This window comes from Arachis ipaensis, chromosome B02, assembly GCF_000816755.2.
Source record: "Arachis ipaensis cultivar K30076 chromosome B02, Araip1.1, whole genome shotgun sequence".
NCBI lineage: Eukaryota > Viridiplantae > Streptophyta > Magnoliopsida > Fabales > Fabaceae > Arachis > Arachis ipaensis.
The window spans coordinates 99,788,491-99,798,513 of record NC_029786.2 but is presented as its reverse complement, the minus strand read 5'-3'; the positions used below and the strand labels follow the sequence as shown (position 1 = coordinate 99,798,513).

At 28.5% G+C, this 10,023-nt stretch overlaps 3 long non-coding RNA genes across 11 annotated transcripts; all 3 read right to left on the bottom strand.

The window, feature by feature from the left end:
• Window positions 722-5,386, bottom strand: LOC110269045. The gene is made up of 4 exons (XR_002358002.1): window positions 4,724-5,386; window positions 2,831-3,799; window positions 1,008-2,687; window positions 722-973 (listed from the first exon to the last, which is right to left on the bottom strand). It is a non-coding gene; the product is annotated as an uncharacterized LOC110269045 (long non-coding RNA).
• LOC110269044 lies at window positions 5,425-8,147 on the bottom strand. 9 transcript variants are annotated; one of them, XR_002357994.1, is made up of 5 exons: window positions 7,990-8,147; window positions 7,842-7,904; window positions 7,107-7,208; window positions 6,884-6,977; window positions 5,425-5,488 (listed from the first exon to the last, which is right to left on the bottom strand). It is a non-coding gene; the product is annotated as an uncharacterized LOC110269044 (long non-coding RNA). The 9 variants fall into 9 exon arrangements; XR_002357999.1 differs by having other exon boundaries at window positions 7,866-7,904; XR_002357993.1 differs by having other exon boundaries at window positions 8,000-8,147.
• On the bottom strand, window positions 8,363-9,116 carry LOC110268099. The gene is made up of 2 exons (XR_002356156.1): window positions 8,678-9,116; window positions 8,363-8,560 (listed from the first exon to the last, which is right to left on the bottom strand). It is a non-coding gene; the product is annotated as an uncharacterized LOC110268099 (long non-coding RNA).

The following is a 10,023-nucleotide window of genomic DNA, read 5'->3' as shown; positions in this document are numbered from 1 at the left end:
AATAGCAATAAAATTTTTTAAAAAAATTTAAGACAATTTCTTACTACACGCTATTTAATCTTTTCAAAATATAGAATGCATTGAGTGATTTTTTGTATAATATTCATAAGAGGTTAAAAATTATAAATACCCTTTTTATAACAAAAAATCATGAAATTTGATATCCTACACTAAATTTATGTTATTTCACAAACTACTATAACCAATCCATTTTATATGTATAAAATATTAATATTGATATTTGATACAAAATGAATGAGGCCTCAAATAAAAAAAAAAGGCTTAAAATCATTATAATTGTATTTCATTGGTTGACCATATAAAGATAATCAAGGTATATCACCACTTCTACTTTCCTAACAAAAAAAATTAACCTAAAATCTGATACGTTTGTCTATTAATTGTTTTAGTCATTTTAAATTCTAAAAATTTATTATTCATGCAAACGTTTTTTATTAAATCAAAATGTCAACATTTTTAATTATTATAGCAAAAAAATATTCTAAAATTTAAAACACTATAAATCATCAAATTATTTTCACATATAAAACACCCAATTGATTTTTCTTTAAAAAACTCATTTGCCTATAAATTAGTAATAAAATATATAATTGACTTTCTCTAACAATAATTGAAGTATTTTACATAACATACTGAAAATACCAATAAAAAAAATATAATGATCAAAATTAAATTCTCATGTTCTCCACATTTAAAATGACACCAAAACAGAGAATTTATTCATTCAATAAAACCATGGCCTTCACATTCAACATGATTTATCAGCATCTCAACAGAAGTTACATGACTTGTTGTTTAACTGAAATCAATTGAAAATGAAGTTATGAAAATAATCTTGACTTTTGGTCTGTAAATACGTGGGTTCATGGAAACAAAAAGTCAAAGAGTTATCCTCAACCTTCTATTACTTTTATAGGTCCAATAACAAATACAAAACTATAACCTGTCTTTGCTGTGACCTACAAATGCATATTTATCAACCAAACCTAAGCATAACATATATATCCTAAATTTCTAAGTTACCATTTCGTAGTTCATGCTTTTAGGCTAAAATTACTTTAATTGGAATTATTCAACTTTAAAGTAGTACAATAAAATAATAAAACTCAAAACACTTTAAAAGTAATAACAACAAAGAGCACAGAACGTACCCAAAAAAACCAAAAGTAAAATAAATACACACTTCTATAAAGTAAGATAAGCAAAAAGTATTTATCTAAGACCCTTCATTAACAGTATGAGAAACATAGGAGATTATCCTACATGCTAAGAGACTACTTGCTTTTCTATCATTAAAGAAGCAAGTTTTTATTTCTTAGAATTGGTCCTCTTACTTATTTGTTAGAATTTTTGTCTTTACTGCTGCTGCTAAAAAGACATAATATTAATATATAGAGATTTATATAAGTAAAAAAAAAATTGATGTCAAAAACCCTTACAAAATGAGTATATTTATGTCTAAAATCCCATATTTAGTCAAATAGATATAACACATTTCTAAGATGAACTATGAAATGCATTTTAAGGTTGAAAATACCACAAATTTTTTTAATCTCATGTCAAGTGTATTTTTGAGGGACCAAATTCCTAATTTGATCTTTAAGTAACTTAATAATCTTCTTATAATGAAAAGCACACAAAAAATAAATATAGAAATTTTGATGGTCCATTAAACTTGAAAGCTTTTCAAAAAATAGAATCACCAAGACAAAATTGTTAGTAAAAAATTTTATCACAAAATAGTAACAATCCATAATAGTAGAAAATTTGAATCCTGCATCAAATTGATTCAAAAACAGCATTAATATCGTAATTAAAAAAAAATAGAATAGGTGAAAAACAGAAGAATAAATACATCAACGAAGAAAGCATCATTTTCTTGGGTAAGTCTTTGATGTTTTACCTAATATTTACCTCTAATATTTTATAAAATTCAGTAAAGCATATTTTATTATAATGAGCACAAATTTTACAAACTGCCTCTTCCTTTGGAATATTAGTCATAGTCATAACATTCTCAATGGCTAAAAAGAGAAGAATAAAAGTGAGGATGCATTAGGAGTTTAAAACATCAAATAAAGCTAAAATTAAACACTTATTTTTTGCCTTCTCTTCTTCAAGAACTAAAAATCCAAGAAATGTATCTGAAAAATTATCCAACCACATAAAAAAATGGATTTGCAAATTTAATAAAAAAAAAATCCAAGAAATGTATCAATAGCCTGAAATTGCCGCATATAGACAATAGAACAACTTAATGCACAAATGTTATCATGAAACAACAGAACAATTAAAATGATAAGGAATATGTAAGCTTCCCAATAAGAAAAAAATAAACCAATAAGTATTAAAAAAATCTGCAGTAAAAGATATCATCGATCGAAAATGAAAGCATGAAATTTGAAAAAGCAAAATTCGTAGTTAGCCTAAGATAAAAATAAAAAGAAAGATGAATTACCATGTGGATTGAAATTTCTCATCCTACTTCAATAGTAAAAGTCATTGCAATGGGAATATCTATTTTAATAGGTCATAAATCAAATCTCTATATATGTCAATGATAGATTAGATGACTAAAACTTACATGACATACCTTGTATGGACTGGCCTTTGATTTAGCAAAAAAATACAATAAACACAATAAAACATGATCTAATTCACATTTCCTGCAAAATGCAAAAATATTTCTTGCTATAAAAAAGATATAAAGAAGATGGTGCCTAGTGACTACAGCTTCTTAAAAGAAATTTTACATTTACATGTAAAAGCATATATATATATGAATTAAATTTTCAACACAAACACAAACCTTAATTAGCTCCGCAAAAACACTAAATGTCAGTGACATGGCATTTTCATCATAGAATCTGCTGGAGAGAAGAAATTTGTGATATAAACATTTCTATGAGTATCAAACACCAAATTTATAAATCGAAATAAGTATAGATCAAATAAGGCAATGATTAGAGACCAAAATTCAAATAAGAAATTATGCTTCAACATAGTTACTTGGCTATCACCTAGTAAAAGAAATTTTTAGCTTCAATTATATTTTTAAAACAAAGTAAAATAAATAGAAAATACAACACAAAATAATGAATATCAGTAAAATGAAACAAATTATTAATTATGTCATCCTGAAAACAAACCAAAAGCAGTAGCGAAAAGGTAAATTAGAATAGCAATACCATTTCAAGTAAAAACTAAGATATTGACTAAGTAAAAGATCTACAACATAATCTAGACATAAAACAAGATGAAAAAAAAATATAAGAAAAAACATATTTTCAAAGAACAATTGCAGCACAAATATTATTCAGTTAATTCCAAAACTAAAAAGTAAAACCATCAAATAATATGAATTAAGAGGAATATTCCAACTCATAAAAATAGCAGTCAAATGACAATGACATACTTCTGTGTTATGATAAAATTATAATAACAAATGGATTCAACATTTAATTTCTTAGTAATAACAATAGTATAGTACATATCCAAAGTTGATATCGGAAGTCATTTCTTTACTTTGTATTTACTTAATAATAGATCCACCTCGTTTTCCAATAGTAAGAAGCTTTGGATTCTCATGTTGTAAATAAAATAGGATTAATTGTTGCTATTGTAGCATTTACTGTCAGTGCTGGCTAATTTATTACTTCATGCTATATATTATAAAGCTTCAATGCATCATTTAGAAGTAAATATCAAACCTGCAAAAATTGCAAAAGCAGCTGAAATTAATCACATTGGTATTCTCCAAATGCTCTTCTAAATTCTCCTGTTAAAAAAGAAATTTTACAATATGAGATAAAAGAATTAATGGATTAGGTTTATTTTCACTCCAACTTAAACTGGTAAAATAAAGATATACCTTTAGGCAAAAGGTGTCAAAAAAGACATGCCTCATAGAATACATATCTTGGCAACAATTAGCTTTTATTTTTCCTTTTCAATTCTGTCTAGTTTAGACTTTTTAGAATCAAAAAAGAAATATTGACAGAAGAAATGCTTGAATGTTTACAACTATCAATGAGAAAAAATGAGAATAAATCAAATGATATTTTTCAAAGAAACCATCGACAACTTCAATGAGAAAAGAACCAAAAAAAAGGACTTTTACTAATAATATTGTCAAAAGTAATAATATTATCAAAAGTAATTGCTATAAAAATTGTTTCGTAGAATATAAAAAGAACAAAAAAAAAGAACTTTTACTGTTGACCATTCTGGGAATGGAAATGGAATTGTCATTTTCTTGAGATTTTAAATGAAGAATGAAATTGTTTCTAAATTTTTTAAAAGAAAAAATAAAATGGTTCATCAAAATTGTATGAGAAGGCACACAGCATATATAAGAAAGAAACAAACCATAATATAAAATTAGAGCAAACAAAGGCATAAATCAAAGCAAAGAAGCCCAACAAATCACCACAGAAAATTTCTAAAGTCAAATCCTTTTCCTCAAATCAAAATAAAGAATACACGACCTTACCCTAGTTCAAAACTAACAAAATACAAATTATCAACAGATATATTAAATCAGAAATTTGAACAAATGAAAAATCATATTTAAATTTTAAAAAACCAAGAAGAAACAAACGCCAATGCAACAACTTTTGGATTAACAAAGAATAAAGGGCAAAATGGGGAAACAAAACTAACTCAAATATATATTAAAAACTTCATAGCTTACGTGACTGACCTGGTTGTGATGAATAGCAGGCACAACCATGGATGCCGACCGCAATGCAGTCACAGCAATGGCAGGATTAGAGATAGCAATGAACAGGAGTCGCCACTTGAAGCTTCAGCTGCCACCACAACAACAGCAGCCGAACCACCAGCAGGAGCAGCCTTTGGAGGATGACTTGGCTTCCTCTTCGAGATAGGAGGATGCCCTATCCAATACAGCATAGCAACAACTGGGCCCAACTCATATACTTAGAATATATACTTTAGTTTTATTGCACCGTATCCGTGTTTACCACCTTCATCACGTAGAAGCACCCGGTGGAATGAGAGAAACAAAATGAAGGAATGAGAGCATGGGGCATTTTCAAATGATATATTCAAAAGCTTTTTTGAAAAATTTTACGCTCAGCTAATTTCAAATTTCAAAAGTTAAATCTTAGACAACATAAGCATTAAGGCCAAAAGGATGAAGAAGTTTTATGTCAATAGAAAATGCCCCATTACTCTCCATAGAAAAAAAAATGTTAGTATCCAACTCCAGCAAGACAAAACAACGATGCCAATATTCATTGGACATTTCAATTCATTTTGAATTCCAGTTATCATTCCATTGGAATTATAGAACTTCTGATTACCTACCTATATTCACAAATATTTTATTTGTATTCAAATAAAATAAAATACCTCCTTAGTGAACTGTCTATTTTCTTTCTCTTCCTCTCCAACTCCGAACTAAATCCCAAAACCTTGACATCCCACCTTAAGAATTATAGAACTAAATTCTTTTACTTGCAATCACTATCATTGCTAAAAGAAAAATATATCTAAATCTCCACTTGCAACATGGATGTCAACAACCCAAGTAATTTGAGATAATAATGTGAATCTTGGTTATAGTTTTAGCAAAACATATCAACTGCAAGTAAAACTCTTTATAGGATGAATATAATGCTTGCTTTGAATTAGTTCTTTTTAGAAGGTTGTGTAAATATAACATAAAATAGAAATAGTTGAAAAATAACAAAATACAAATTATTAACACATTGAAAATTATGTTTAAATTTTAAGAAACTAATTAAGGAAGAGAGGCCAATGCAACAACTTATATAAATAGACCAATGAAAAAAATCAGGTAATTCCAAAAACAAAAATTAAAGCCAGCAAATATTTACTCTTCTTTTTATCTCTTAAATTATTTGAGTACTATTTATTACAAATGCCAAATAATAATAAATAGATTAAAGTTTTTCTCCAAAGCTGCAAAATTGTCCATGCATCCATTAGAATTGGAGATGTTATTCTTGTTCATGGCTACTTTTTACTCTCTCAATTATTGTTGATATCTTTTTCATTGAGGTGTGGCTGAACAAAATTAAAGTTTAGATATAAATTTTCAACAAAAACATAACCAAGCACACATATCAAACCTACCATGTGTCCAGAAAAAATAGATAATCATGAGAGAACAAAATGTAAATTACACACCACGACCCAATTTTAAGCCAATCAATTTTGAAAATAAACAAAAAATCTTTCAAATAAACAGGATTACTTATAAATTGGCAATATTACATCATGCAATCATATCTCAAGGTCAATTAAAAACATGCCAAACTTGGAAATATTGGCTGGATGTAAAGAGAGACCCCACACTTCAAGACCTACAAAGTATGAAGGAATATAGATTAATGACATAGTTATTCATCACTATAAATGCATTACATGCTTGACTAAGCAATGGCTCCCTATACAATTACAGTATTAATCATAATTGTTTTTAGTTCTTATCGATGCTTTTAAATGATGAAATATATATTCTTAAAGACATATACTTAGTGAGATAATCGTTAAGCTTCAATTACATTTTTATAACAAACAAAAATAGATAAAAATAATGAACAAAAGAAAACAAATTATTAGTTATACCATCATGAAAACAAACCAAACCATGAAAAAATAGTAAAAAGTGAATTAAAATGACAAAGATAATTCAGAAACCACCTCACTTAGTCAAAAAGAATATCATGCACAATGAAGATAGTCACAATTCTAAGCTAAGAAAATAAAATTTATTTTGGATATATTTTACATTTTAATTATATTTAGAACAAACAATTCAACCCCTCAAACATTTAGCGGAAAAAAATAAATTTAACTATGGAGAACATACCTTCCTGAAATTAGTTATATTTGTCCCTCTTCTACCTAACACTTTGCTAACAGCAGTAGATGTGACCATCTCCATAGTTTATAAGGGAGGCAAGCTGAGTTTAAATGAAGATCCAACAACATGAGTTAAAACAGAATTAATCAGATTAACATAGAAAAGGGAGTAAAGTAGTTGTAAAGTATAAGAATGTATATATATAACATCGATAAAATTATATACTAACCCTCCATATAGCTTGTAGCCATACAAAGAGTGACACAGATGCTAAAGTAAATTTCTTTTTCTGAGCCAAGCCTTGGCCCTTGCTCCACTCTATTTCCTTATCCTAAAAATAACGATGGTAGCTAAGAATTAAACTAAAAATCTCTAAATCTTCAAGCTATGTTAAATAAATGAACACTTAAGGGACAATATTAAAATACAAATACTAATGCTAATATTAAAACACTCAACTTACTATCATGCATCTCATCTTAGTATATAAATATGTATGTCATATTTTGTATGTTATTATCTTACAAAATTTAATGTTATTATCTCACTTTTTCTTGTCAACTTATGGGAAGCACATGTAAATCTGAAACAAATTTAAAAAAATAAAAAAGCAAAAAATTTAAAAATAAAAAATAGATCCAAAATATTTTACATAAGTACTTTTTATTATGAATTTGCATATAGAATTTCAAACAAATAATGAAATTCAAGTCTAGATTTACAAATGTTTAGGAGAAGACAAAAGAATAATACCTCATCTTGTTTAACTATTAAACAAAAAAGGTCAAAAAATACGTAATCAGTTACCACAATTACAGGATTGAAGCAATCACTTTTTTGAATAAAATGCCCAACATTATAACTAACACTCACCAATTTAATCAAGGGCATTAATAAGGAAAGAATTTTTATTTTTCCTATTATATATTAGAAAAAATACATATTCACATATGACAAAAATAACCTAATCATCGCCACCAGGTCTCACCACGTTTTCATTAAACTTCCGGGTACAATTTTCTTTTTCCTTTATTTTTCCAAAACAAAATAATATTTAGAATGCAATCATCACAAAAAATTCGAATAAAACAAAGAAAACTAAAGATATATACCTCTTCTCACCTTCAGAAAGTGGCTTTTTCTTTGGTGTTACAAGGTCTTGTCTAGTTCATTCACAACCATATTCACTGACAACAGCAAAATTAAGTGAATTTCCTAAACATGATTTTAACTCCTAATTACTTGCTACCACGGCAAAAAAAAAAAAGATCACATAAATTTCCTAAACGTGTTGTAATTTTTTAGATATATGAAAACAGCCTTTTGGTAAAGTTTAAAGGTCATAAAAATACTTCCTCAGTTTCGTTGATTTCACATAAACACAATAATTTTGTGTGGCTATTCTAACTTTTAAAAGTAAATTACCTCTATAATACCGCCCAAGATAGGATATCAAAGCTCTCCGTTTTCATCACCGGTGTCATCATCTTGCTGCTAAGATTCCAGTCCTAAAATGATTGTTTTTTCCTTGGCCACTTCTGATGCTTTGAGAGAGTGACTTCAAACCACCAAAAGCTTGTCTCTGTGGCTCCACTCTTTTGTTGCATCATTCCATAGGTGTCATTGGCGAGGATAGGAGGCTAGCTCCACCATTGTTGACGTCGACATCTCATAATCTCTCTTCTTCAAGTGCGGCACGCCATTTTGAAGATATTAACATAAAAAGCCATATTCAACTTCAATTAGCGTTTTCAACCAATCAAACAATAAAATAAAGTATGTCCGAGCGAGAGAACTAACCATTCTTCATTCGCAGCACCCACCAGCAAAGAAATGGCTGCGACACCGTCCTGCGGAGGACGTAGCTCTGCGGATCGAACAGCGACGATGGACTCCATCACCGCCATCGCCTCATTCCTCTTCTTTTCTCTGTAGACTTAGCTTCCTTCTCTGTGACCATTGCTGTCATTCTCACCACCCTCTTCTCCTTCTTCCGTCGACCTTTCTTTTTTCGCTGTGGTTTACTTCATCTCTACAAAGTCGCTGGAGGGAGTCTTTCCCTTGCCAGCGCCAACTACTCCCTCTACCAAGACTTGCTACTCTTCTTCTCTCATCTTCTCTTTGCGTTTAACAATTTTTTTGGTCTTCTCTTCGCGTTTAACATATATATATGAGGATAAGAATAAACTAAAAAATGATTTTGAATTTGAAGTTGAATCAAACTCTCGCTCAATTGCTTTATTCACAGATCTGCTTTTGTTGCTTTGCCACGTGTCGATTATAGAAGTTAAACACTTGTCGAGTAATGAACCATGTACTGCTCCTATTATATATAGAGAGATAATTTATATGAAATTTCTAATTAAAAATTAAAAAAAATAAATAACATTGTATACAAATAGAGTATTATCTAAAATTGCAAGCCCAAAAATATAAAATAATACACTATAATCATATTGTATAAGACAAAGTCTTAAAATACAATTTTCAATCTAAAAAAACAATAATATAGATTGGAATTTGGGAGTTTTGGCTTCTGAGGTGATTGGAAAGTGGAATGGGTGCAGTGTTAATATTATAGAGAGAACGGAAGAGACTTTTGAAATTAGGGTCAGGTTTTTCAATATATATTATGTGAATGACTAAAAAATTTATATTAGAAGTAAATTATTAAAGATATTTAAGTAAGTTTNTAGCGGAGATCCTCGCTCGAGTCCCTATCTATGTCTCAGAAAAATTTTGTCCCCTATTTCCAACTTTGCGAAAAAAAATTTTCGCCTTCGGTGCCATTCAGGACAATTTTGCCATCCCTATGCCCTAGCATGATTCTCAATATAACCGCGAGTTTGTATTTATATTCTTATTTAATATAGTCTCCTCTCTTTCAAGCGTCCTCCCATTTTTAACGTCGTTTCAACTGTAATCCTATTTTTAAAACCAAATTCAAATGCACTCCTATTTTGTATATTTTATATTTATACCTCATATTTATCTTTTAATATTGATACAATTTATTTTTATATTTAAAAATATCATTTTCATATTATTTTTTTAAACACCATGATGTCTCTTCTTTAATAAAAGAAAGAAAAAAAATAATTTATTATTGAATCTCAACAATCAATTAATAAAGTATCAATAAATAA